General features: G+C 37.2%; 1 long non-coding RNA gene across 1 annotated transcript; it reads right to left on the reverse strand.

The window, feature by feature from the left end:
- Positions 1-1278: 1278 nt before the first annotated feature.
- Positions 1279-3131, reverse strand: LOC113318391. Its single transcript, XR_003344498.1, has 3 exons — positions 2917-3131; positions 2579-2659; positions 1279-1718 (listed from the first exon to the last, which is right to left on the reverse strand). It is a non-coding gene; the product is annotated as an uncharacterized LOC113318391 (long non-coding RNA).
- Positions 3132-6506: the final 3375 nt, after the last annotated feature.

The following is a 6506-nucleotide window of genomic DNA, read 5'->3' on the forward strand; positions in this document are numbered from 1 at the left end:
ATATTGGGTACTGAGTTGGGTATTGTGGTTTGAAGTTACCTCAAAGGATGTGTTGGTTAGTATTTGGATAGAGGCATGAGATTGATTTAGAATAGGAATATCTTTATCATGACTGACATTTGAGTTTTGCCAACTAATAGCAGTTATCTCGTTGGAATCAAGAGAGTAGAAAGTTATAGCATTATTTGAATGTAAGATAACATAGGGAAGACAAGCTTTTAAGCTTACCAGAATCTAGAAGAAATTGGGTAGCAGTCTTGTCATCATACTCGCTCCATTGAGAAGACAAGCTTTCAAGCTTAGATTTGCAGAGCTTTAAGTATTTCTATGGCCAATTTGAGTCGAGAGCTGACTGAGTATCCATATTTTGTAGAATGTTGAGAACTTCCAGCAGACATGTTTCAGTAAGTGAAGACCTTATCTGCATCAGTGAAAGAATATTGGATGATTTGTGAGTTTGAGGCGACTTGATTTCAGGTGATTCTTTGGTGATTGTGAGGCTGTGATTGTCAATTGAGTGATTTTGATCAATGCAGTTGCATTGATCATTTGAATTGAGTGATTTGAGAATCATTTGAAGCACCGGCTTGTACATCCGGCTAACTTCAGGCTAAAAATGACCGTTATTGGACCGTTAGGAGGATAAGACAAAGAGAGATCAGGGAAGAAAGCCGGTGAAAGAGGAGAAAATCAGGTTAGAAGAGAGGAGAGAGGGCGGAGTACCAACTTTGTTGAACCAAGGTATCAGACATCTAGAGTGAAATGGGTGGCCGCATATTATGATGATAATATCATGACTGCCCACAAAAAGCTCATCCAAACATACTGCACAAGTTCGTCGATGAAAATAAGCGTCAGAATATGTATAGGCTAAACTCCCATTGCAGCACTGAATAGAAAATCTCCTTTTGGCAGACGGGTGGCCCCATATGGGTTTTCTTCCCTGATACAACTCTCACCACAAACTTTTAATGAATGCTCCGCCTCACGATCATCACCCAGATCATACACACATACATTAGTAAAATGTGCAACAATGACTACAAATTTTAACTTACACCATGTTTGTTTACTCCTGACTCATCTGAGTCGTCTGGATCTGAATCATCTGGATCTGAGTGAAATCACCTGACTCATCTGGATCTGAGTCGATATGTTTGTTTTGAATCAGATCTGACTCATCTGACTCGGAAATAAGTGAGTCAGTGGTTTGGTCCCATGAGTCAGGGGTATTTTGTTACCTGACTCAAATGAGTCCGAGTCAGGAGTTATGTCTGAGTCATAGGTCGAGTCAGATCTGACTCAAAATGGAAAACAAACGGTCTGACTGCTGACTCGGTCCGAGTCAGGGATTGACTCAGATTCAGACGCCGAGTCAGTTGCAAACAAACAAGTTCTTAGCCTCAATTACGTTTGCTGCATTTTTGTTGCAAAAGGACGAGACTCGACCTTTAAAGAAATTCAGAAACCTGGCAGCAGTGTGTTTGTTTGTGCTGATGTATATAGATGAAAGAGAGTTGGCATCACAACAACGGCGGAAGACATCCTTTGAAGTAGCTCATCCAAGTCGATCTGAAACCATCTCCATGATAATAAATATTCATAAGGTGGTTCCATTTGAGATGGAGATGAAACGTGAAGGTGGTTTAGAAGAAAACCACTCCTTGTGCCATAAACCCGCTTTTCTCTGACTTGAACCTCAATAAAAACTTTGGTACCTGTAGCAGGATTGGCCATTCTTTTATCACGCACGAGTCGAATAGGATCCTTATAATCCATACAAGGATAACATCCTGAGAGTGACATCTTAATCTGAAATATGATACCCTAGTAAAGTGGTAAACCTGTAGTTCAATACCTTATTGAACACCCAATTTTTTTAAAAAGGCTAGAAAACTAGAGGTAAAATCGAAAACAAAACTTTTTTTTTTCTTTTTTTGAAACGAGATGAGCTAAAAACCAGACAAAAAGGAAGAACAAAAAAGAGAACAAACTAATTATTTATAGGTTAACCTAAGGATTCAATTTAGAATTATTGTTCCACCAGGAAACCACTAATAATACCTTAATTGGACGACCAAAGGGAGTCCCTATGTGATGAAAAAAACCCAAAGATGTCCGTCACAACAAATGTGCAGAGAAAATAAAATTGAAAACAATTTCACAATATTCAGTAATAATTTGAGTTAATTGCACAAATTGTTCATCAATTTTAACCAAAAATAATCAGACGAACAAATTAACAGTTCAAAGTTATTCAAAAACTCCATTGAATCAATCAGAATCAACTGCAAATCCAAAACCAGAGCAAAAAATTTGAACGGAAAATTTTCAGTTAAACGTTGAAGATGAAGATGATTGATTCTGGGTGCGGGTTTCTGCATCAGAATCCAATTTACAAGAAGTAACGAGTAAAATTGTAGACCTATTAGCTAAATTTACTTATTCTAATAACAAGGTATTTGGATCTATCGATTGATCAATCAAAAAACAAAAAACAGAGATGTTCTTCTGTTCGGGTAGATAAGACTAATTTGGTAGACCAGAATTATGGTATACTATAGTTATTTCCACCCACCTTTACACGCGCCCCCTTGAGCTCATTTATTTACTAACTCACCCAGTTAACTGAGTTGTACCCCTTTTGGTCGGCCTTTCACTGTGGAAACACAATTATCTAGTTAACATAAGGATTCAATTTAGAACTACTGTTTCAATAAGAAACAACTTTGTAAATCTGATTTCGGGAAATTGCTGTGGTGATTCCAGTATTCATAGTAGCCCCAAGATAAATTGATTCCTAAAAGTGATTTGTTTCTTCATGAATCTATAACCTTCAATAAAAAAAATAAAAGTAAAAAATAAAATAAAAAATCCTTTTGATATAGAGGTGACGGAATCCGAATATGAACTCACCTGTATGATAAATAAGGAGGTAGGAGGAGATAGAAATTGCAGAGTAGCAAATCCTTTTGATATAAAGGTGACAGAATCCGAATATGAACTCACCTGTATAGTAAATACGGAGGTAGGAGGAGATCAGAAATTGCAGAGTAGCACTTCTTTGGATGGAGAGTTCTTACATACATACAGGCCGGAAAAGGTTTGGCTGAAATTATCTAGTCCGCTAGATCTTGGGTTCGCTAAAAAAAAAAACTTTTAATACTGGCTTTTATTCGAACGATTTTTTAGGGACCATTGTTTTCTTTGAGGGACCATGATTTTATTAGGCCACCTTCCCTATGGTGATAAGGGGTGTCCTAAAACGTTGAAATGACTAACCTATCCTTAACCTAATTTAATTTAAAACCAACCTAATAACCACTTATATATATAACCATCACCTCCTCCCACCACCACCGCCCACCACCGCCGATTACCACCACCACCACCACCGCCGCCCCCCACCACCGCTGATTACCACCACCACCACCTCCGATTATCACCACCACCACCACCTCCTCCCACCACCGTCGCCACCGCCTATTTAAGAAATGTAACAACATCAATGCAATCACAATTAAGTTCAGTTACATAATAATTTTATCGAGTATAAAAGACGCCAGCCGTAACCTGATTCTGCCATGGGACCACTCCGGAGGTATTTTCCAACAAACCCGTCACTTTAATTTGATTTTGATTGCTTCAATCGAATAGAAATCATCAAAATAGGGTTTTAATAGGAGTTACAGAGCCATGTTCGGGTATGCCGATTTCCCAAAAAACCCTAGTTTATTAACCGAACTTCTTGAAAATGAAGAACACGAAGAACAGTTCGGTTCTATTGGATTCAAAACTAAGTCACTGAACTCTCTGTTCGGTTGTTTCGCAAAAAAATTTAAAACTACAAAGTAACCGAACTCCACCCTTAGAACCGAAAAAAAACAAATCCAGTCTAACCGAACTGTGTTGTTGTGGCCACTATGTTGAGTTCCAAAATAACCGAACTTAGCCAATAGAGTTCGGTTTGTTCGCAAAAACTTTTAAAACTACAAAGTAACCGAACTTAGCCAATAGGCGCTGGAACTTCACATTTTTTTTGTTTGTTAAGTTCGGTAACTTCACAATTTTATCGCAGAAACCGAACTCAGAGTTCGGTTGGTTAGCTGTTAGGTTCAAGTTTGCGAAAGAACCGAACTTTGTAAACTTATATACTCTTATATTACGTAAAGTTCGGTTAGATCAAAAGTGCATGCAGTTTGCGAACCAACCGAACTTTGTACACCAAAGTTCGGTTAGTTGAGAACCAACCGAACATAACGCTGTAACTCCTAGAAATTCTATTATTTGAGAGTTCAGTAACCTGCGTGTTTGGAACAAGTAACCGAACTACACTTTCAGATGAGTTCGGTTACTTGTTCTTCATATAAAGTAACCGAACTGTTCAAAATCCAGTTCAAATCCGGATCATTTTGAAGATTAACAAATATTCTAGGAGATGATGGAGATGAAGAATCAGATGAGTTTTCATCATTTGAATACTCAAACTTAGTGAATTGGAAAAAAAATTTATTTTCCATGTTTTTCTCCTTCATCTTCTCTAACTCTAGTCTCTCAATAATTCTACTCAACTAATAATAAACCCATATTTTAATTTAATCTCACTAATTATTTTAACTAAATCATTCACTAATCATAACCTAAAATTAATTAAGAGGGTAGATTAGGTATTAAATAAATAACTAGATATGGGTGACCTAAAATTACTTCTAATGCCTTATCCCAAAATAAAACCATGGTCCCCAAAAAATCGTTCTTTTATTAAGATAGGGAAATTAGGGGGAGACCCAAAAAAAATAATATTCTCATTGTCAGGCCCACAATTAATTTTAGGTACCGTGATACCCATAATTCTTTTTGTGACACCCATAATTATATGAAATTATTAAAAATGTCTGCATAACGGATTATGCATCCGCATGACGGGTTATGCATCAGGGGTATAATTGGCAACGCAACTTGGACATAACAAATCTAAAAATTTGCGCCTTGGAAATTTACAAATTTTATATCGTTGGAAATCTTTTTAAGAGAGCTACGCAATGAGTACAAACAAGAATATCAAATTTTTGTTTTTCACGAAAAAATCGGAGGTGATCATCATTTTAGGCAAAATTTTCGAAAACTTGATACATAACCATTATGCAACCACCAAAAAAGATGCATAACACATTCTGCATACGCATACCGAATTATGCAACCATTTTCTCCACTCCATAACAAATTATGCATTTGGATAACAAAGTTATGCATCTATAAAAAGTTATGTAACCATTGTTTTGGTTGATTTTAGTGCGTACATAAAAATAATTGATGCATAATGCAGTATGCATCCATATTTACGGATGCATATCAGGTTATGCATCTATTTTCTCGATGCATAATGCATTATGTAGCCAAACTTTCAGACGCATAACAGGTTATGCATCCATTTTCATGACCGCATAACATGTTATGCAAATATTACTGTAGGTGCATGACAAGTTATGCGGTCTTTGTTTTTGTTGATTTCAATAGTAACAAAAAAGTTATTGCATAACGTGTTATGCAACCGTTTTCTGGACTGCATAACAAGTTATGCAACAAATTTTGTAGATGCATAACATGTTATGCATCCATTTTCACGACTGCATAACATGTTATGCAGACATAACCACATCACATCTTCTTTCATGTTTCAATAATTCCCACGCATACCATTATCCTCCATCCATAAATCCCATCCACCACTACCAGCTTTCACCTACTTGAATGCAGCAACAAATACCAACAACAAACACAAATACAAACCATTCCTATTTCAGTTACACAATTGCAGTCATAACCACAATCGACTCTGTCCTCACTTCTAGATGGTGGAGTTCCTTCTCCACTCGAAAGAGAATTCCAACTCCCAGTTAAATCCATCTGCATCTCCTCCATGAGTTCAATACCACCACTACCTCAGTAACTCCATCTTCCACAGTTCAATCTCGAGTCATTCTTCCATGTCCAGAAAATTCAGTCAAGACCCATCTCGAATTGCAACTCTATCTTCACAACGACAACAACAATCACCCAATTCTTCTCGGAAGCAACTCAGTTCAATCGACAACAACATCAACTCCTAAATCCATCAATAACCCAGTGTAGCTGCTCGATTCGTTTCTAATCCATCACCAAATCAACTCAGTTCAATCGACAACAACATCAACTCCTAAATCCATCAATAACCCAGTGTAGCTTCTCGATTCGTTTCTAATCCATCACCAAAGCAACTCAGTTCAATCGACAGTAACATCAACTCCTAAATCCGTCAATAACCCAGTATAGCTGCTCAAAATAAAACCCTAGCTCCCAATTCTTCTTCTAATCCATCACCGAAGCAACGAACCTATTCTTCAATTCAGGAACCCTAGCTCCCAATTCCTCTTCTACAACTCAAAATAAAACCCAAATCTCCATCTATTTTCCTGAGCTTCTCGAGACAGCTTCAATCACCAACTCTGCATGTTTCTTCATCTCAG

The sequence above is a fragment of the Papaver somniferum genome, chromosome 10 (genome assembly GCF_003573695.1).
Source record: "Papaver somniferum cultivar HN1 chromosome 10, ASM357369v1, whole genome shotgun sequence".
Classification (NCBI taxonomy): domain Eukaryota; kingdom Viridiplantae; phylum Streptophyta; class Magnoliopsida; order Ranunculales; family Papaveraceae; genus Papaver; species Papaver somniferum.